We start from the raw sequence: 23,701 nt of genomic DNA, 5'->3' as shown, positions 1-23,701 counted from the left end.
ACTCCTGGGACCTTTACTTTGATGGAGCATCGAACCTGAGAGGATTTGGAATAGGAGTGTTGCTCATTTCTCCTGAAGGCGAGCATACACCAATTGCTGTCAAACTCGACTTCGAGGTGACAAACAATGCCGCAGAATACGAAGCTTGTCTCATTGGACTACAAGCGGCAGTGAGCTTAGGCATCAAAAAACCTCCGAGTACATGGGGATTCATCACTGATCATCAACCAAGTTACGGGATCTTGGAAAATCCGAAGCGAAAGCCTCGCACCTTATCAGGCTAGAATAGACCAAGTCGCTCAATTCTTTGATCACGTAACCTACCTACACCTACCTCGGGAAGAAAATAAATTTGCAGACGCTCTTGCGAAACTCGCATCTTTGATTAATATGCCAGATCACATGGTGGAAATGCCTTTGTGCATCGAACGACGGTCAGAGCCGGCTTATGTCCACCAAATCACCGATGAAGAAGAGATCGCGCAGGAACCCTGGTTCCAAGCAATCCTGAATTTCAAACTCATGGTACCTATCCACCGGATATGGACAAAAGGGGACAACGTGCTATACGCCTACTAGCTTCCCAATACGTTCTCATGCAAGGGGAATTATACAAAAGAACACCTCTTGGTGTAGTCCTACGTTGCCTTGATCATTCACAGGCACGAAAGGTGATGGAAGAAGTCCACGACGGAGATTGCGGTCCTCACATGAGTGGGCCCATGATGGCAAAGAAAATCACACGTTTGAGATATTATTGGACCACAATGGAATCCGATTGCATCAAATATGTAAGACATTGCCACAATTGCCAAATCTTCGGGAATGTACAACATGTCCCTCATTCATTGCTCTATACAATGACGTCTCCTTGGCCGTTTTCCGCTTGGGGAATTGACATAATCGGGAAGATAACCCCAGCCGGAACAGGAGGTCACTGTTTCATTCTAGTAGCAATTGACTATTTCACCAAATGGGTAGAAGCGGCTTCCTACACTAGTCTTACAGCTAAAAATGTGGCAAAGTTCATACAAAACAACATCATCTGTCGATATGGTTGCCCACATGAAATCATTAGTGATAACGGATCACATTTCCAAGCTGAGACCGAGCAATTGCTAGCCAAATACAAGATTAAGCATCACCATTCTTCGCCATATAGACCACAGACTAACGGCGCGGTAGAGGCGACAAACAAGAATGTTGTCACAATTCTCAAGAAAATGATTGACAACTATAGAGATTGGCCAAGCAAGATACCCTTTGCTTTGTGGGGGTATCGTACATCTGTCAGGACGCCCACTGGGGCTACTCCTTTCTATTTGACCTACGGCATGGAAGCTGTACAACCAGTCGAGCTAGAAATACCATCCTTGCGTATTTTACTAGAAAGTCAAATCCCAGAAGCCGATTGGAAGAGGGATAGATATGAAGAGCTCGTCCTCCTGGATGAACGTAGGCTACGCGCCTTGCATAATGTCCAAACATATCAAGCACGTATCAAACGGGCTTTCAACAAAAGGGTTAGGCCAAGGAACATCAAAGAAGGAGACTTAGTGCTCAAATCGGTTAGAGCTCTCTTACCAGTTGACCCACGGGGAAAATTCAAACCTAATTGGCCCGGACCATTCGTAGTCAAATCCATACTCCCAGGGGGTGCGGTTAGGATAACAGACCTAGACGGAAATGAGTTTTCAAACCCGACAAACCTTGACCAACTGAAACGATACTATGCCTAGAATAGGAATGAAAACGCACCACGCGTAACCCCACGTGTCGCTTTTGTGGCACTAAATAAACGGCCCCTGACCGAGCTGAAACAAGCTAAATGTCACTGTGCTCTTGCATTTTGACAAATTTGTCATCCTCGTATCATCAAACAAACTAAATTCGCACCTTCAGAGTAACCAAAAGCTCATGCTTATTTTCTACGTTCATTACAAGCTCTTGCTTCGAACAATTATTCTTTTACATTTATTCGAACTACGCGCAAGGGTTTGATTTCGCTTTTTAAGTGAATACGTAGGCAATCCTTCACGGGATTCAACCCACTATATCTAAAATGTAAATAGAAGGACATTTGCATTGCATTTGAAATTCGACAAGAATAATAAATAGAAAATCACAACGGTTTCATAACCACTACCTTTTTATTTCATTCATTTTCTAAATAATAATAGTACGCTACATAATAAAAAAAATAGAATAGGCTAGGATTCTAAAAATTCCTCCTTTTTATTACAACAACAATAATAATAATAATCAAATAATAATAAAGAGACTTGGGCTATTCCTCCATCTTCCCCTTGCCCTTGTCATTCTTGTCATACTTCTTGTCACGACCTCGAGCCGGACGCTCTTGCGCCACTTCAGACCTAATCACCAACGGTCTTTCTCGAGGCCTAGCTTTTCCATTCTTGCCAATCACCATCTCTGCGACAGGAGTAGTCTTCGGTTTCTTTGAAGGATGAACAACTTGAAACCCGGCTTCTTCTTATCCCTCTGTCAGATGCTTCTCCTTCTCTTTCTCTCCCTCGCGCACCTTGTAGTCGATAGGCTCGCGCTTCCTCAACTTCTCGCGCTCTTCCGGAGTTGTAGCCTTTCTCCACCGCAGATAAGAATCCGACACCCATAAAGCATTGGCGGAGAAATTCAAGAACCACATGTTTCTTTGGGCCCATTTGATAGCCCACTCTCTTCGGCTCTCTGTAGTAAGCGCCATAGCGATCATGGGGACGGTATAAAGCCTTGGGATCGTCTGTTTCAGCCCAACTTGTCTCATCACCTTTCCGGAAGATGCACACCATAAACTCCAATCCAGGAATGCGCACCGACCTAGTGGGATCCAAAGAAGACACTCCGGATGGACTTGAGGTGCCACCACGGTACGACCCACCTAATCAAGGGACCATCATCGCTCCTTAGCTTGTTCTTCCAATAATCACAGACCCGGGTGAAGTCCACCATGTACAACCTTGTCCTCATCGCGATTGAACGGGCATGATAGGAAAGCGCATGAACTGGGGGCTCGATCAGTCGGAGCCGTTCCATAAGCCAAACCTACCAAAAGCAGGTATTAGACATAAAAAAAAACGAACGAAAAAAAAAAAAAAAACAAAACAAAAAAAAACAAAAAAAAAAAAAAAAAAAAAAAAAAAAAAGAAGAAAAAAAAGGATGTCTTTTACCTGCAGAATGACGGGACTCCCCAAGAATGGCAGATCACGGTTGGATTTCCTATTATCCAAGCCCAAAATAATCTCTCCTAAGCATAAGCAAGCTGGGCTCCTGCGCAACTCCATCTGCTCAACAAAGCCCAAAAGACGGGGATCACCTCTCAAGTCTTCATCAACATGCCCTTGGAAGACATACACATGCAACAAGCAAAAGCCAAATGCCCTCCGCCTAGCAACATGAGAAACGGTGGGGTCGGCCCTGTTGATGAATCGATCTATGAAGTCCAACATTGTCACACCTTTTGAGGTAACTAGACGGTCCACCTCAAGTCTAATCAGTCCGAGCAAATCTCTAAATTTGCTTTTGTACCCTTGAGAAGTAGAAGGAATAGCAGGCAAATGTTCGGGGTCCCACCCACCAATAGCAGCGATTTCTTCAGGAAAGGGGCAAATATCGCCTCCAGGGAACACAAAAACATGGTAGTTCGGGTCCCAGTAGTCAAGGCAAGCATCCAAGAACGGTCTCACAACCTTGATGAGTTTCAAACTCAACAGCGATCCAAAATTATAAGAGCCCATATCATGCTTCTCCATATTTGAAAACTCGTTGGTCCATTCCTTCAAGCGGATCTCCAAAGTATTCATGATGAAAATTTTGTCTTGAGAATTTTATGTAAATAGACGAAGAAGAGACGGAAGATTTGTGTGAATAAAAGCTCTATCGACGTTTCTATTTATACTAATTGCTGTTTCCAAAAATCCGTCAGAACAGGACAGCATGGGAACAGGCGCAGCACCTGCTGCGCCTCTTCAAAGGGACGCAGCTCATGCTGCGCCTCTTCCTCAGTTTCACTTCTGTGATTTTCCGCGTTAGATCTTTCCTACTTCCATGACGAATAATTTCCTATTCCTACGGGTTATTATTTTGGTAAATACGGGAAGATTACCATGCTCCAAGTTTCCTAATTCCGCGGGCACGCATTTCGAGACGACATCGACATTTTGCCATTTTACCACATGTGCACATTTCATTTTTTTTAGGAAATAAATTTCATTTTCATTTTTTTATAAATTCCATTTTCGTTTTTAGGAAATAATTCTCATTTTAATCCTTTTTTTACGAATTTCAGCATGTATATACTAATTTCTTAATTTCATTTCTACATTTCTAACTTATAAATTTCCTTTTTTTCTTTTTTTTAGGGGGTAACCCTCCCTACCGTCCGGTCATTTTCGGCAAAATTTTTGCATTTTTTTTCTCTCGAGTCTCTCATCTTGCGCTAATCAAGGCCATATGTATATAAAAATGTACGTTTTGCGTGTTTTCTATGTAATTTTGGCAGCATGACGGCGTAAACCGTCATCTACCAAACCTGTTCGAAACTAACCTGCAGATACAAGCAACACCACCCAGCAGCAAAGGCACTCAGGCCATCGTATATATACCAAATGAAGGAAATGTACAACAAACTGGGGGCTCGAGCCCCAAACAAAGTCCAAAAATGTTCAAAATCAATGTACAAATGTGCAAAATACGACAAAAGCTACACAAAACTACTGCTGGGCGCCCTCCAACTCTGCAACTCTTGTAATACTCCGTATTTATGTCTTGGGGGGTACTCTATCGAGTAGCCCTTACTCTGTCGAGTAAGGGCAAGTTGCGAAGATAAACAGTTTCTGACCTGTTGGGCACTCGATCGAGTAGCTGGGGCACTCGATCGAGTAGGGGGGTACTCGATCGAGTACCTTGGGTACTCGATCGAGTGTCCGGTTTATCGGGGGTTTTTCTCGGGTTTTGTTAATTACGCGATTAAGGTATTTAAACATATTCGTCCTTATTCTAAATCACTTTTTACAAAACCTAAAACCTGTTTAAGAGAGAAAGCAACTGGTTCTTCTTCCTAATCGCGTTCTTGACAATTCTCGGAGTTCAGACGGTCAGTTTGTATCGTAGTTCACGTCGTTGGATTCCTTGCGTCGAGGGTAAGCTTCTAGCATAATTTTTATAATGTTTTGCTAGGTTTGGTCAAACCCTAATTTAGGGTTTGGGGGTTTTATGAGTAGTAAGTAATTGGTAGTCTTTATGTGTTATGTATGATAGGAGGAGAATTCGTAGAGGAGCCATTTTGATACAGCTGTAGATACCGTCTGCGTGTTGTGCTTTCCAGGTAGGATTTCCTACTCAGTATTAGTCCCATAATGGGATATTGGTGATGTGCTGTAGTTAGTTGTTTAATATGTGATTGTGATTGTGATTGTGATTGTGATTGTGATTGGTTTCTATGGCTCTCGAGATGCGTTCTCGGCTGAGTGGGGTCACTTGCGGGAGTGATCTCACGCCCTAGTTTCGCCCTTCGTGGAACCCGCCACGAAAGGGGATGTGCACATTAATGGACAGGGTTATCGCTCGTACGATGAGCGGGGCTTAGGTGGGAACGGCTGCGGTCCCCCATCGGCGGGGGTCCAAAGTGGACGATCGGTGTTGAGATGATGGGAGTTGGTGGTGTGTGTGTGTGATAGTTCAAATTTGTATGTTGTCTTGTTATTGCCGTTTATATTGGTTGTGTGATTAGTACTTGACCCGGTGTTGTTTTGTAAAACTGCGGTGATCCATTCGGGGATGGTGAGCGATATTGAGCAGGTATAAAGATGAGTACGGGGATAGCTGGGATGGCCACGACATGACGATAGAGTCTTCCGCTGTAGTTTAGCTTTATTTACATTTCAGTTGAGAACAGATAGTTTGGATTGATGTATTGTACTTTCAGTTTGGTTTCGAGGATTGTATTTATCATTAAACTATTTATAATAAATGTTGTTTCCGTTTTGTCTATTTGATTATCATACATCGGGCGACCGAGATGGTGATGTCTTCATACCTGAGTGGTCCTGGTAAGGCACTTGGAGTATGGGGGTGTTACAAATGGTATCAGAGCGACGATCCTGAAACCTGTAACCAATGAACTTAATGAACATAGGGAGTCAATTAAAATGAACCCGGGGTAAAAGTCGTAGGAGCTAGTGCAAAGGCTTGGGAGACGTCCTAAAGTCGCAAGGGGTCGCCCTACAACTTTGAACCGGTCACATGGGGGAATGTGTGTGTTGAGTCATGTGTGTGCTTAGTAACTTGCGTAACAATGTGATGGAATGTGATGATGGTCGTATGTTCGAATTGGAATTGATGAGATAAAAGAAAAGTGATGTTATATATATATATAGACATTGTTGATGAAATGATAGCATGATGGAATGTTTACAACGTGGCAATTAATAGCATGATTGATATGATATAATGTGATTTATAAAGTTAGCATGTTAGTATATGACGTAATATGCGGGTAGCTATTACGTAGGGGTGGTACTTGATCGAGTGAGGCTGACTCGATCGGGTAGGTTTTTGACGATTTTGAGTCCAGAATCGCGTTTTGGGGCACTCGATCGAGTAACTAGGGGTACTCGATCGAGTAGAAATCACTCGATCGAGTAGCCTAGATACTCGATCGAGTGGGTTAGAGATCGAAGAAGTCCGTTTAGTTCTGGAGTTTGGGTACTCGATCGAGTACATGGTGGCACTCGATCGAGTAGCCCGTTACTCGATCGAGTGGGTTTGGATACTCGATCGAGTAGGTGCTGGGCAGCGCGTTTTCGTGTTTTGGGATTTAGTACGTGTGTTTATGTTTACCTTTTTGTATAGCTTCAAGATGCCGCCCAAGAGAAATGCCTTGTATGCGAGAGCTGAGCTTATGACTACGGACGACATCGTCAAGATGTTAGAGCACCAGGATGCTCTTACTGAGACCCTGAAGAGAGTGAATGAGGACAAGGATAAGAGTAAGGAGAAGGAGGTTGACCATGCTAAAGTCAGCCTCTATATCGCGAGGTTTAATCCGAAGGAGTATAAGGGAGTTGAGGAGCCTAATCTTCTAGATAGTTAGCTGAGGGAGATGGAGAACATACTAGATTTAGTTCGTTGTCCTGACGAGATGAGAGTGGATCAGGCTGCATTTTATCTGAGGGAGGCAGCTGGCAAGTGGTGGGACTCAGTGAAAGTGAGTGCCAAGGAAATATATACCAACCAGGGGTTACCTGCTATACCTTGGGAGGAGATTCGTAGGGCGGTGAGGAAGGAGTTCGTGCCAGAACATGTGAGGAGTAAGTTGAGAGAGGAGTTCGACAAGTTTAAGATGACTGCTGAGATGTCTGTGGCTGAGTACTACAGGCAGTTCAATGAGAAATCTAGATATGCTGAGGATATGGGTTTGAGTGAGGAGAATCTGGCTTTGAGGTTTGAGAGAGGGCTAACCACAAAAATTATGGATAAGTTACCCGTGGGAGTCCTTACTGATGTAAAGGAAGCATATGAGAGGGCTGGGAGAGCTGAGAGGCTAGTGGAGATGGCTCAGGAGAGGTCAGGTGGAGAGAAGAGGAAGTCTGAGAGCGAGGGTGGTGACCAATCTAATTTCAAGAAAGGCAACCACAATCAATCTAAGGGGTTTTCTTAAGTCCGGTTTAGTCTTTGGAACTTCCTTTGGGAGAGGCCGTGGGAGTGTGAGCAATAGGCGGGAGTGACTGCTTTGGTTGTGGTGGCGTAGGCCACAAGAGACATGAGTGCACAAGTGCACCGGATCTTTCCGGAGACTGCGCAGCTTCGCGAGCAAAGACCGGCGGGATCATGGCCAAACCGAGGAGGTCGAGCTACCAGTGGAGGCAACCGCAACGGCGGTAATTCTTATCGAAGACACCGACGAACAACAACAACAAGAATCGGGGTCGGGTGCTAAGCCGACCGCATCACCAAGATCTTGTCCGGGAGGTGGGCGGAAGACCGATGTGGCAAGTTGTTCATGATGGACAAGAAGACAGCTGAGGAAGATGCGCACGTTATCACCGGTACATTCCTTGTTAATGGTGTTCCTACGTTTGTTTTGTTTGATTCGGGGGCTTCTCAATCGTTTGTGTCTTCGAGTCATGTAAAACAGTTGGGTTTGAGAGTATATGAGTCTGTTAGGGAACAAGTTTTCATACCTTCGGGAGAGTCTGTATCGTGTGGGAGGTTGTTTAGAGATGTATCCTTGATAGTTGGGCAAGTTGATTTCCCTGTAGACTTGCTAGAGTTTCCTTTTAATGGTTTTGAGATGATAGTTGGGATGGATTGGTTAGGAAAGTATAAAGCTAAGATAGACTGTCATCAAAAGAAAGTGTCCCTAAGAGGCCCTAAGGGTGTTAGTGTGTCTTACCGTGGGTTTCTAGTCAAACCCAAGGTTAAGTTGATTGCAGCTGTCACCTTGAAGTCGTATCTGAGGAAGGGATGTCCTCTGATTTTGTGCCATGTGAGAGATGACCGGATAGAGAGACCGGCAGTTGACGAGATACCAGTGGTGGGAGAGTTTGCAGATGTTTTTCCAGAGGAGATTCCAGGGTTGCCACCGAAGAGGGAGATAGATTTCACCGTTGAGTTGAAGCCAGGGACGGGGCCAATATCTAAGGCACCGTACCGTATGGGTCCTAAGGAGATGGAGGAGCTTAGGAAGCAGTTGGATGATTTGATAGAGAAGGGATACATTAGACCAAGTGTATCGCCTTGGGGAGCACCAGTTCTTTTCGTGAAGAAGAAAGATGGGAGTTTGAGGTCAGTGCATAGATTACGAGAGTTGAACCGTGTGACGATAAAGAACAAGTATCCTTTGCCAAGGATAGATGACCTGTTTGATCAGTTGAGTGGTGCAACAGTCTTTTCTAAGATTGATTTGAGGTCGGGGTACCATCAGGTGAAGATTAGAGATGTGGACATACCGAAGACAGCTTTCACGTCGAGGTATGGCCATTATGAGTATGTGGTGATGCCGTTTGGGTTGTCTAATGCGCCGGCAGTGTTTATGGATTTGATGAATAGGATCTTCAGACAGTTCTTGGACCAGTTCGTGGTGGTGTTTATCGATGATATCTTAGTCTACTCTAAGACTAAGGAGGAGCATGAGGAGCATCTGAGGATCGTGTTGCAGACTTTGAGGGATCATGAGTTGTATGCTAAGTTGTCCAAGTGTGAGTTTTGGTTGGAGAAAATTGCTTTTCTGGGGCATGTAATCTCTAAAGATGGGGTAGCTGTGGATCCGGCGAAGATTGAGGCAGTGACAAAGTGGGAAGCACCAAAGAATGTTGCTGAGGTTAGGAGTTTCTTGGGTTTAGCTGGATACTACAGACGGTTCGTGAAAGATTTCTCCAAGATAGCTAGACCGATGACAGCGTTGATGAGGAAAGAGAACAGGTTTCGTTGGGATGAGAGTTGTGAGACGGCGTTCCAAACATTAAAGGAGCGTTTGACCACAGCTCCTGTCCTCGCATTACCTGAGGGGAGCGAGAATTTCGAGGTTTATACGGATGCCTCGAAGAATGGGTTGGGGTGTGTGTTGATGCAGAATGGTAAAGTAATTGCCTATGCTTCTAGGCAGTTGAAGCCTTATGAGGAGAACTACCCTACTCATGATCTGGAGTTGGGTGCAGTGGTGTTTGCTCTCAAGATTTGGAGACATTACCTTTATGGAGCAATCTTTAAGGTATTTTCTGATCACAAGAGTCTCAAGTACATCTTCACGCAGAAGGAGTTGAACATGAGACAGAGGAGGTGGATGGAGTTGATTGGCGACTATGACATGGAAATAATCTACCATGAAGGGAAGGCCAACGTTGTAGCTGATGCTTTGAGTAGGAAGAGTGCACATTCTTTGTGTACAGCTCTATCTTTGATGAGGCTGAGGGATGAGGTAGCGAGCTTTGGGATACATATGATGCAGAAAGGAGATGCCATGGGTGATATGACGGTACATATGGAGTTTTATGATGACATTCGGGATAAGCAGGCTTTGGATCCTAAGATAGTGGAGTGGAGAGCTGGAGTAGAGAAAGGGACAGTGTCCCGCTTTTCCATTCATACAGATGGTAGCTTGAGGTTTGATGGTAGATGGTGTGTTCCTAACAAAGAGGAGTTGAAAAAGACAATCATGACAGAAGCGCATTGCACACCATATTCAGTTCATCCGGGTGGAGACAAGCTTTACAAAGATTTGAAGAAGACGTTTTGGTGGCCTGGGATGAAGAAAGAGACAGCTGAGTTTGTGTCCCGTTGTTTGACATGCCAAAGAGTTAAAGGGGAACAGAGAAGACCACAAGGTAAGGTTCAGTCCTTGGAGGTGCCTGAGTGGAAATGGGAATCCATTTCCATGGATTTCATTGTGGGTTTGCCGAAGAGTCAACAAGGTAACAATATGATTTGGGTGATAGTAGATCGTCTGACCAAGTCAGCTCACTTTGTTCCAATGAAAGATACATGGACTAAGGCACAATTGGCTATGGCCTATCGAAAGAACGTGCTGAAGTTACATGGAGTCCCTAAGGACATAGTGTCTGACAGAGATGCGAGGTTTATATCGAGGTTTTGGAAGGAGTTGCAGGAATCGTTGGGAACAGCTTTGAAGATGAGTACAGCATTTCATCCTGCGACGGATGGGCGACCGAGAGAACAATCAAGACCCTTGAGGATATGTTGCGAGCTTGTGTGATGGATTTCGGTGGTAGCCGGGAGCGAGGTTGGACTTGATAGAGTTTTCTTACAATAACAACTATCACACTAGTATTGGTATGGCACCGTTTGAGGCTTTGTATGGGAGGAGATGTAGGAGTCCAATTTGTTGGGACGATAGTCTTTGAGGCAATGGTTTTAGGACCAGAGATGGTACATGAGATGGTGGAACAGTTAAGATGATCGGGGAACGGATGAGAGCAGCCCGGGATCGACAAAAGAGTTATGCAGATCTACATCGTCGGGACATAGAGTTTCAGGTTGGGGACAAGGTTCTTCTAAAAGTGTCTCCTATGCGCGGAGTTATGAGATTTGGGAAGAAAGGCAAGCTAAGTCAGAAGTTTATAGGGCCTTATGAGATCTTAGAGCGAGTTGGGGAAGTGGCTTATCGTTTGGCTTTACCGGCTGCGTTGGAGAGAGTACATAATGTGTTTCATGTATCGCAGCTGCGGAAGTATGTGAGTGACCCGTCACATGTGTTGGAGGCAGAGAGCTTAGAGCTGGATGAGTCTTTATCATATCTTGAGGTACCTAAGCAGATCCTAGACCGAAAGGTTAGAAAGACAAGGAGTGGTGAGACAGTTTTGCTTAAGATCCTTTGGTCTAACCACGAGACCGAGGAAGCTACATGGGAGGCAGAGGATATCATGAAAGAGCGTTACCCCTTTCTTTTTGATCAGGTATGTGTGGTTACGGAGACGTAACCTTGTTTCTTTTAGGGGGGTAGGAGATGATCGCGAGCAGTTTTTAAGAGTTTTATGCACCCTTTTTGTATGTTGCGTCGGTAGGTTGTCGGGATGAGTTAGGTAAGTAGCGTGTTTTATGTTGAGTTTTGTTTTGGTTGTTGAGTCGGTAATGTTTTGGAGTACGTACCTTTGTTTTAGTAGTGGTTTGAACTTCGGGGACGAAGTTCCTTTTTAGGAGGGAAGACTGTAATACTCCGTATTTATGTCTTGGGGGGTACTCTATCGAGTAGCCCTTACTCTGTCGAGTAAGGGCAAGTTGCGAAGATAAACAGTTTACGACTGTTGGGCACTCGATCGAGTAGTCACACTCGATCGAGTAGGGTACTCGATCGAGTACCTTGGGTACTCGATCGAGTGTCCTATTTATCGGGGTTTTTCTCGGGTTTTGTTAATTACGCGATTAAGGTATTTAAACATATTCGTCCTTATTCTAAATCACTTTTTACAAAACCTAAAACCTGTTTAAGAGAGAAAGCAACTGGTTCTTCTTCCTAATCGCGTTCTTGACAATTCCCGGAGTTCAGACGGTCAGTTTGTATCGTAGTTCGCGTCGTTGGATTCCTTGCGTCGAGGGTAAGCTTCTAGCATAATTTTTATAATGTTTTGCTAGGTTTGGTCAAACCCTAATTTAGGGTTTGGGGGTTTTATGAGTAGTAAGTAATTGGTAGTCTTTATGTGTTATGTATGATAGGAGGAGAATTCGTAGAGGAGCCGTTTTGATACAAAATGTAGATACCGTCTGCGTGTTGTGCTTTCCAGGTAGGATTTCCTACTCGGTATTAGTCCCATAATGGGATATTGGTGATGTCTTTGTAGTTAGTTGTTTAATATGTGATTGTGATTGTGATTGTGATTGTGATTGTGATTGTGATTGTGATTGGTTTCTATGGCTCTCGAGATGCGTTCTCGGCTGAGTGGGGTCACTTGCGGGAGTGATCTCACGCCCTAGTTTCGCCCTTCGTGGAACCCGCCACGAAAGGGGATGTGCACATTAATGGACAGGGTTATCGCTCGTACGATGAGCGGGGCTTAGGTGGGAACGGCTGCGGTCCCCCACTGGCAGGGCTGGTCCAGTGGACAGTCAGTGTTGAGATGATGGGAGTTGGTGGTGTGTGTGTGTGTGTGTGATAGTTCAGCTGTATGTTGTCTTGTTATTGCCGTTTATATTGGTTGTGTGATTAGTACTGACCCCGGTGTTGTTTTGTAAAACCTGCGGTGATCCATTCGGGGATGGTGAGCAGATATTGAGCAGGTATAAAGATGAGTACGGGGATAGCTGGGATGGCCACGACATGACGATAGAGTCTTCCGCTGTAGTTTAGCTTTATTTACATTTCAGTTGAGAACAGATAGTTTGGATTGATGTATTGTACTTTCAGTTTGGTTTCGAGGATTGTATTTATCATTAAACTATTTATAATAAATGTTGTTTCCGTTTTGTCTATTTGATTATCATACCTCGGGCGACCGAGATGGTGATGTCTTCATACCTGAGTGGTCCTGGTAAGGCACTTGGAGTATGGGGGTGTTACAACTCTCGCCACAAGAGCGGCGATCTCGGCGTCCCGAACCTCGAGCTCCCTCAACACACGAGCTGTCTCCTCCCGAGACTGGGCCAACTCTCGCTCCAGCTCGCGGTCACCCTAAACGATAAATTGGCTCATGTCAATCAATTCAAGCGAAATTAGAAAATCAAAAAAATCAAAAATGGAAACAAGTGTAAGGTTCATACCTGACGACCTCGACCGCCGACAAGCGCCTCGACGGCAGTAGCTCGCAGCCGGTTGGCCACCCTCCACAACGCCACGAACCGAGACGTCGCAACCTGCATTTTCAAAAAAAGAAATTCTCAACAAATTGAACAAACTCAATCAAATGTGTTCTTACACAAAGATTACACAAGTTAGAGGCTCACCCTCCGAATCGAGATCTTGCCGCCATCGTCCGAGCCGGATCCGTCACAGCTACGTCGAAGTCACGCAGCTCGGAGATCGTCGTCCTCCCGGTCGCGTCAGTGTACTCAAGGGTCTCGGGGTACTCTGGGGGCTCGATGCCCGCCGCCTCAACCTCCTACAAAGACAAATGGTTCCCATCAATCGATGATCTTTCATCATTCTCAAAAATCAAATCAAAAGGAAAAATAAAAGATACTCACCACTAGCACCAGCCAAGTCCGCCTCCCTCTCAGCCTCAGAAGGCTCCCTAAACATCGTCCTGGGAGGGTCGACGGGAACCGTCAACGCGTCCCGTGAGCACTGACAAGCCAAACGCTCGCCCAAGTACCACACAGGACCCATAGACGTCCTCAACAGCAGTCGGCCCGAGCTCCTAGGTCGAAGGACCTCAGCCACAAAAGGAGGCGCTCCAGCGTACTCCGCCCAAGGTCTGGGCACCAACTGTGACAAAATAAAACAAGGATCATTCCTATGATCAACTAAAAGCAAGAAGCAAGTGAATATAAATGAGATACTCACGCTACTCAGCTGAAGAGCGTTCACGTCCCGCCGGTAGACGTTGTGAGAAGAACGCCTGCTCTTCGTTCGGCACATCACCCAATCCCTCACCACGGGATAGGCCCTCTCCAGCGGCTCCGTCCTCTTGGGCGCGAGACTCGGGAAGTAGGAGTACACCCACGCCTGCAAAAGCAAAATAATCAATGACGATCTTTCGTAATTTGATAAAGAAAGGAATTTACTTTGCTCTAAAGGTAGGTTCGTACCTCCAGCAATAGTCCAGGTCCGACAGCGCCAGGAGAAGTCCCCTTCTCCATCAACTTCGGACGAACCATGGCCCTCATGAAGCGGATGAGGACCGCAAAACCAGCAGTGACCCAGTCCCAACGTCCTAGGGAACTCAGGTCAGAAAGGAAGGGAAGAAGCTTCGTCGACAGCCTCTCGCCCTTGTCTCCGAGGTAAATCGAACACAGAAACCACCAAAGCCACGACGAGCCCTCTGCTCACCAGACAGGGGAGGAGGAGCCGTCTCCCTCCCGTCAATCGTCACTGCCCGGGTCATCCCCGCAAAGTAGTCTCGAACGTAAGAATCGGGTATCAAACCCGGATCAGAACACCTTCGGCGACAAATTCCAGCCGATCAATCTCCTCGCCTCGGCCAAATCCGCCCTCATGGCAGTCTCCGGCCACACCACCTCCTCGGTCCCACACGGCAGACGAGAAATCATGCCGTAATCCTCCAAAGTGACTCCCACCTCACCAAAAGGCATGTGAAACGTGGAAGTCGTATCCCAGAATCGGTCCAAGAAAGCGCGGACCAGGCTAAGGTTAGCCCGCAACTTCCTCTTCGCGATATCCCTCCAAACCTGAACCAAAGGACCGAACGCTCCACGCTCGATCATGGCCCTCTCCTCCGCCGACAGCCGCTCGTAGTGCTCCATCGCTGTCGTGTAGCCCGAGAACGACCTGATGTTCCCGGCCTCCTATTATGATTTAAAACAAAGCTATCTTTAGTTTTGAATTAAATTTGAAAGAAATTTGGATAAAAGAATGAAAGAGGATGAGTAATGAGTAGTGAATTCCTATTTACCAGACTCTTCACCGTCCTGTAGGACAGGTGACCCTCTGCAGCCCACACCAGGTGCCTGCTCTCCCAAGTCTCAGCCCACGCGGGAGCCCCTCTCAGCTGACGACCTCCTCGTCCGACGTTGGCCCGTCTCGGGGCCTCCTCCTCTTCGTGAGCCTCGTCTCCAGCAGCCATCACCGCAGCGGTGAAGGCCTGCTCTAAAGCCTCCTCGACAGTGGCAGCATCGATCTCCATGGGAGCTCTCCCAGAAGTAGAAGCCTCATCACCTGCAATATTAAAGCAAATTTAGGCCGCGTCACGTGACGACTAGCCTTGGTTAAGGGATTTTCGAGCCTTCAAAGCCCTGAAATCGCTCCTTTTCTCGCCATCCTTGGCCATATTCCCACCAACCCGATCACTCATGTAGTAATTAGGGTCAAGTCAAGTCTAGTTCAAAGCTTAGTTCCAGGTTTGAGTCGAAATTTCGGCAGCATTTCGCTATAATGGCGATTATGCCCCAGAAAAGTGCCCTAAAAAAGCCGTCAAAAAAATTCCGAAATGGTAGAAAGTTTACCCATCATTCAAGGATCCCAAATATCAAGTTTCGCCGAAAATGGGCAATCCTAAGGCTATTTTCGAAGCAATTTACGGTTTAGCTGTGAAACCGTCTCAAAATTCACTCAAAGGCTCAAAACTTGATGAAAATTCGAGACAAATACATGGTTATGTTCCTAATATTACCTACTATCCATTTCTAATGTCAATTTGACAAGGCAAATGCGTTTGGGGGAAAGCCCCAAATTTTCGATCGAAAGGGTCATAAACCCTAGATTTTTCGGCTCAAAATTGGACGAATGTAGACGATTAATACAAGATTGAGACACATACCTCGATTAGTCATGATTAATGCGAGCTTTTGAATCAAACCTTGGCGGAAATGGTAAAGATTTGAGAGAGAAATGTGTGATTTATGTTTCGAATAAAAATGAACAAAACCTCCTGATTTTCGCGTTTTTACGCAGGAAAACCAAATTGGGGAATAGACGCAGCAGGTGCTGCGCCTCTTCCAAGAGACGCAGCTCTTGCTACGCCTCTTCCTTTTGTTCCCTCCATACAAATTTTCAAAAATTCGTTATGAGTTCGTTATTTGTGGGCCCATCTTTGGTGCGCCTCTTCCCCGATGTTATTTTCATTCTTTTGGTCCGTTTGACGATTTTCTTTCGTTCCGGCCCGCATTTCCAAGACCACAGCAGACTGCCGCACATTATTTATTCCGTCCAAGACCTTCTGCTTGTCGCAACGAGCATCGGTTCCCTCACAGAATTCGACACACCTTCATTATGTCTCCAGCGAGAGTAAGCGGATATACTTTCCCTCTCATGACAAGAAGAATCAATTCCCAATCGTGTCTCTAGCGAGAGTAAGCGGACGTACTGTCTCTCTCAAGACGTAAGGATTGACGATCTACCTAAGCAGATTTCCCCTCAGCAGTTCCCGCCTATGTCCTGCTATTCGCAATTATTTCTCGAAGACTACCCAAGGCAGTTTTCTCTCAGCAGTTCCCGCCTGTGTCCTGCTACTCACAATATTTCTTGTTTCCCCGCGGAGTGCGACAAAGGTGTCGTTCTCCAGAAGTTCCTTAACCAAAGCCTTCTTTCTTAGGTTCGTAAACCCGAAATTAGGATTTTTTAACTATAGGATCCCAATCCTTTTAGGTTCATAAGCCTTCAATTTCCTAAACCAATAGAGTTCCTATACCCAAGCTTTAGTTACCCTTAAGTTGAACTTACTTTAGGCCTCCTTCCCGACGATGCTTTCCTTTAGGGTCCCACACCCTAGCACCAATCCTTATGTATCCTTTAGGTCTTACACTTAGCTCCCATGCCCAACCTTAACTCCTACGCACCTCCGGAAGCATCTCGAGAAGAAGTCTCAGGTATGGTCTCTTCTTATGGCTGGCGAGCCTCCTTATGTAGTCTAATGGACTTTAAACGACCCTCCCCGATAGTCGACAGACTCTAAAATGTTCCCGACGACAGGTCCTTGGCTCAGACCCCTTGAGCCGCCTCGCGTCGCCATAGTCGTCAGGTTGTAATCTTCGATTGACCTGATGGCTATACTTTGACTTTCGCCTTGTCCAAGCCTCAGTCAAAGTGGGGGCTCTGTAAATAACTCATTTTTGCACCTGCCGCAAACCACGCGGTGATGATTGGGCCGCATGTTGGGTACGCGGAACGATTTGTGACAATTCGTAAGATTATCGTCAAGTGATTGCTCAAATATTAATGTCTGCTTCATAGTTGTCATCTACGTCCCGATACGGTCGTTTTGAAAGTAATTAGAGTACATTCGGAGTCCAGGCCTAAAACCGTCTCCATTTTCTGATAACCGTTAAAACCCGAGTTAGAATGTTCTGGAATGTTCCGGATATTTCTATTCCATATTTCATAAATTTTATCTTTTAGTAAACAATTTCCCGTAATATTCACATAAGATATTAAGGAAAATCGAATTATTTCCGTCCTACCATAACTCAAACACGGAGATCTTTCTTCTGCAGGAGGAAACCGCTTGGGAACAGACGCAGCAGGTGCTGCGCCTCTTCCAAGAGACGCAGTGGCTGCTGCGCCTCTTCCCAGGCCCTTTTCTGCATGTTTCTCATATCTTTTTCATATCTTTCCGAGATTCACTTCCAAAGAGTCTCCGAAACCCTAATTCCTTCACGTGATTAGTATAAATAGGAGCCTTCGTTCCTCATATTTCTCACGCAAGTGTCCGCCCTTCTCTTCTCCCTTTGCATTCTAGACTTTGTTCTTACTTTTGGCGTCTACATGCTTGAACATTCGACCACGTAAGCTCGGATCCTTCTGAGTGCCTCCCCGTTTGCATGACCGACCAATTTGACCAACTACACATTAATCAACTTAATTAAATAATCGTTTTCCTCTTACGAGGGCACTTTCTTTGCATTCGCGTCGAGCATCACTAATCGATATCTTAGTCCTTCTCGTTTCGTCAACATGTAAGTCTGAGGGTGTATAATCCTTATTTATTTATTGTATTTATTTATTGTATCACAATTGTAAGATTTACGTCGAAAGTACCGTTAAAACCGATTTCTAAAACTATGCTTTAAAACCTCTTTTTACGGATTTCCAGTAGATAACCGTCGAGAAAGGACGCAGCAACTGCTACGCCTCTTCGAAGGAGCGCAGTTCCTGCTGCGCCTCTTCGTGAGGCTGCCGCAGTTCCTGCTTCCTTTCTTCTTCGTTCGTCCTCTGTTGTTCGTTCCAAAATCCTTTTGATTGTTTCGTTTGTTTGTTTATTCTTCGTCATAATAGCATATAATTCACATGTATATTATAATCATCATCATTAATATGTTTTAATCATCATAAATCCGACTTAAATCCCTAATAATCCAATATTTGCGGGTTTTCGTCATTAAATTCGATTCGGGTTGTAGAGATTCGATTTGTTCATATCGAGTTTCTGGAATTCATCATTGACATATTTTTCATCTGTTTATTCACATGTTTGTCGTTAATTCGTTATTAACTCATCATGTTTAGCTTAATATCATTCATCCATGTAATTAATTCGTTTGCATCCGTCTCATCCATGTTTTACTGTTTTCATGACTCATTCACATGTAAATAATCTATTAATCGCTTCCATCCGAGTAAATAATTTAATCAATCATTAAATTTACCAACGAGCATTAACAACACGCAATTCCGGCTTCACAGCCAGAATTCAGGTCAGGAACAGACGCAGCGCCTGCTGCGCCTATGCCAAAGGACGCAGCTCTGATGCGCCTGTTCCGGGTTGAATTATGTCCCTGAACTCCGTTGTTGCTTGACCTAGTTTAATTAGTTTACGTATTAACTAACTATTATCCGTATTATCACTTTCTGACCTATTCGTAATTTTATTCCTTTATCCTTTTTCTCAAAATTATCCGTTTTAAAGGTATTTTCGACATAAATCGCCTATCCCAATGTAATTATTGTAATTTTCATTATTGTAATTTATAATTATTGTATTTCTTTTATTGCTTGTATGTTTTCACATGTAATTGAGCATTAAATCCAACTTCGACATTAATTGTATGTTAAACTAATTGTTAACCGACTTAGTATTAATTCTCACATGCTAGGATTAAAACTTGGATGTTGCATTGCATGCATATAGCCGACGATATATCAAGTACGAATAACTTCCCTAATCATTAGTAGAGGCCGCTATCGAGGCGGGCGGGATTAGGTGTTCGATCAAAAGAGCTTCCTAATACGTACCCTCACCCCTTACTCCAGATATCTGTGAACACCCGTGTTCATTGGCATCCACGAGAGTCATTCTAGGCATAGAATGCTAAGGGTAACGATTGCTTAGTGTTCATGTCTTTACTTTGTGTCTTGACATGGCACGAGGTATTCGAACGGTTCCAATTTCCCATAAAAATTGGTGGCGACTCCATACAAAAATGCAAACGCTTGTTTCTCTTTTCCAACCCAAGCGCCCCCGTGGGCGGCCCGCTGTCCACACAAACATGTAAGTCTGAGGGTGTGAATCTCTCTTTTATTTATTGTATTTTAATTATTGTATCATTAATGTAAGATTTATGTCGAAAATACCTTTTAAAACCGATATCTAAAACCATGTTTAAAACCTCTTTTACGGATTTCCAGTAGACAGACGTCGAGAAAGGACGCAGCAACTGCTGCGCCTCTTCGAAGGAGCGCAGTATCTGCTGCGTCTCTTCGTGAGGCTGCCGCAGTTCCTGCTTCCTTTCTTCTTCCTTCGTCCTCTGTAATTCGTCAAATTCTTATTTGTTTTCGTTTGTTCTTTAATTCTTTGGTACAATATCGTAGTAATTCACATGTATATTATTCATCATCATTAGTAATTAATTCGTCATTAAATCCGACTTAAATCCCAAATAATCCAATATTTGCTGGTTTTCGTCATTAAATTCAATTCCGGGTTGTAGAGATTCAATTCATCAATATTGAGTTTCTGGAATTCGTCTTTGATATAGTTTTCATCTGTCTTTTGTCGTATTTATCGCATATTCGTCATTAATCCATTATATTTAACCTAATTAATCCAATCAATTTGTGTAGTTTGTTAATATCGTTCACTCCTGTAATTAATTCATCTTAATTCCGTCTCACCCATATTTTACTGTTTTCATGACCCATTCATATGTTAAATAACCCATTAATCACTTCCATCCGAGTAAATAATTTAATCAATCATTAAATTTACCAATTGATATTAACAACACGCAATTAAAACTACTTCACAAGAATTCAGTCAGAATGACGCAAAGAATCGCTGCGCTATTCCAAAGGACGCAGCTTTCTCTGCTGCGCTTTATTCGGTTGAATTATGTCCCTGAACTCCGTTGTTGCCTTGACCTAGTTTAATTAGCTTACGTATAATTAACTATTAACCGTATTATCACCTTCTGTTTTGTTCGTTAACTTATTCATTCATTCTTTTATTCTTTCGTTTTTTCCCAAATTATCCGTTTTAAAGGTATTTTCGACATAAATCGCCTATTCCATTGTAATTATTGTAATTTTCATTATTGTAATTTATAATTATTGTATTTATCATATTTCTTGTATCATTTGTATGTCTTCACATGTAATTGAGCATTAAATCCTACTTTGACCCAATTGTATGCTAAACTAATTGTTCACCGACTTAGTATTAATTCTCACATGCTAGGATTAAAACTTGGATGTTGCATTGCATGCATATAGCCGACGATATATCGAGTACGAATAACTTCCCTAATCATTAGTAGAGGCCGCTATCGAGGCGGGCGGGATTAGGTGTTCGATCAAAAGAGCTTCCTAATACGTACCCTCACCCCTTACTCCAGATCTCCGTGAACACCCGTGTTCATTGGCATCCACGAGAGTCATTCTAGGCATAGAATGCTAAGGGTAACGATTGCTTAGTGTTCATGTCTCTACTTTGTGTCTTGACATGGCACGAGGTATTCGAACGGTTCCAATTTCCCATAAAAATTGGTGGCGACTCCATACAAAAATACAAACGCTTGTTTCTCTTTCCAACCCAAGCGCCCCCGTGGGCCCCCGCTGTCCACAGTTTGGCGACTCCGCTGGGATAATACACTTACGTGTAGCAAGGGTGAAACTTGAACAAGGTTAGGGAATAGTTTGTACAAGACAATTGTCGGTTTTCATAACTCGGTCTTCCTAGATCATTTTATTCGGCCTTCCTAGGCCCAACCCAACCCATTCGACCAATCGTCCCGTCTAAACGGTCCTAATTCTTATTTGGGCCTAAGGATGGATAGCGATTGACGTCATCCATACCATGATGCTTACTCTTGTTTGTATCAAGGGCCTTCACTACTTGAGGAAATGGACTAGGAATCGGCCTTACTCTTGTTCGGTACGAGCCTCTCCACAGACTTCGGGTTTGATGGTTCGGTATGGCAACCCACCCTTTAAACCAAAACCTTTTTAAATGCACTCAGCATCCCGTTATAATGCTTGTATAAATGTTTGTACCTTACGTGATCACCATTTCTAAACAAAACCATGACGATTTTTCAAAAATCAAAACCCTTTTCTTAACCAAATTTCGAAATAGGCCACTTGATTAGCGCAAAATCCGGTCAAAACTCTGTCCGTTTGTCGTGTCAAAATTCGGGCCACAAGCCCATTTCAAAACCTCACTTCGAGTCCACTCCTACAACTACACTATAGTTGACTAGGACACACATTTTAAAAAACCTTGTCTTTCTTCAAAACTCACCCAACACAAGTGGCACACACCCACTTCACGAGTCAAAACATTTCTTCTTTTAGCAAGTGTGGTAGAATGGTCGATCGTGTTTTGATTCGTCGTCGATCTCTTATCCAGTTTCCAAGATGCCCGAATCCAACGAAACAAACCTCCACCAACTTCAAGATGGTAATGATCGAATCCTAGCCGCGCTAGCCCAAATGCAAGTTACCCAAGACCAAGTCTATGACCGCCTTGAGCTCATCGAAGGCCGTATCTATGCCGTAGAGGGAAGGTTGCCTCTTCATGAAAGTGAAGTACTAGGTAACTCCGATGATGAATCCAAGGATGAAAATCCTCTCATGGGGATGACTGTAGCTGAGAAAAGACTCCAATACTTAGAGAAGCAACTGATGTATCTTAAGGGGGATGACATTTATAGGGAGAACAATCGCAAGTATGAGGCCCTCAATTCCAAATTGCCAACCAACTTCAATATGACGGATATCCCTAAATTCAAGGGGCACGAGAACCCTTTAAACCACATCCGTGCCTTCAAGGATTATATGTCTATCAAAGGCATCAAACCCGAGATGTTCTTAAGGATCTTTCCTTCATCTCTTGACACCATCCCGAATCAATGGTTCTACTCCTTAGATCACAAGAAGGTCGCTACCTGGGAAGATGCCGCAATCGAGTTTTCTAAACAATACGCGGATAATGCCGAGATCCAAGTTAACATGCGCACTCTAGAGGTTCTTACCCAAAATGACAAAGAAGGATTCACCGACTTCCTAAGTAGGTGGAGGAAGACTAATACCCAACTAGTTGAACGCCCTGATGAGGCTACCCTTGTGGAGAAGTTTGTGGACAATCTCAAACCCATCTATGCCAATCATTTGAGATACCAAAACATCAAAACTTTCAAGGACTTAACTGTATTAGGGACAAGGATTGAAGATGACATCCGTAAAGGACTCTTGTCCAAAACGGTAGGTCGAGGATATCAAGGCTCAACAAGTCATTCATACGGCTCTACTAGCAAGACCAATGAAGTTAACCTTCTCGAGCCATCCAAGAAAAATACCCCACCAAGGAAATTCACAAATCTTGGGGACACTTACTCCAACGCTCTAAAAAGGTTAATGAAGCAAGGCAAACTCCAACCCATTGGACCTACTCCCGAACCCGAAAGGAAATCCAAATTCTGGGACGAGAATTCATACTGTGAATACCATAGGGGCAAGGGGCACGACACAGAAAAATGCTATAAGTTGAAAAATGTGCTTCAAGACATGATTGAAGATGGTCGATTGCCAATACCACCGGGAGGTAAACCCAACAACACTCAGAATCCTCTTGGAGTTCTAGTGATCATAAGTGATGAATCTACCCTAGATTGCTCACACCTCATTTCTCCAATCGAAAATGAAATCTATGCAATCGAGAATGAAGGGCTCTACTCTACTATCTCCCCTACCATTTCTGACTTCATCACATGGGCAAGGAGTGTGGATAGACAAGTTTGGGAATTAGAGAACGTGGTGACAACTTTACGCAATCCCAACGCAACGACCAAAGAATATGTGCCACTAATCTTCTCTCAAAATGCTACTATGCAAGAAGTAGTCACCGTGGTTGATAAACTAGTTGACCAAATCATACGACTGGAAGATGATATCATGAGAATGAGAGAGCTAACTGCAATCAATGGAGTTTGGGCCGACGATGATGAGGACGAGTATCTCATTGAAAACTCCCTAGTCAAAGAAATAGTCCAAAATGGTGAAGACCAAGATGTGGACCACCTGACTCATTCGGGTCGTCCATATCAAAGCACTACTCAAAATGGTCCAACCAACGTCATCACACCAAGTGACAATGAAGATGACTCCACTGATCATTTGCTCAAGCA

This window comes from Silene latifolia, chromosome 2 (assembly GCF_048544455.1).
Source record: "Silene latifolia isolate original U9 population chromosome 2, ASM4854445v1, whole genome shotgun sequence".
Taxonomy (NCBI): Eukaryota; Viridiplantae; Streptophyta; class Magnoliopsida; order Caryophyllales; family Caryophyllaceae; genus Silene; species Silene latifolia.
This window is presented reverse-complemented; position numbering follows the sequence as displayed.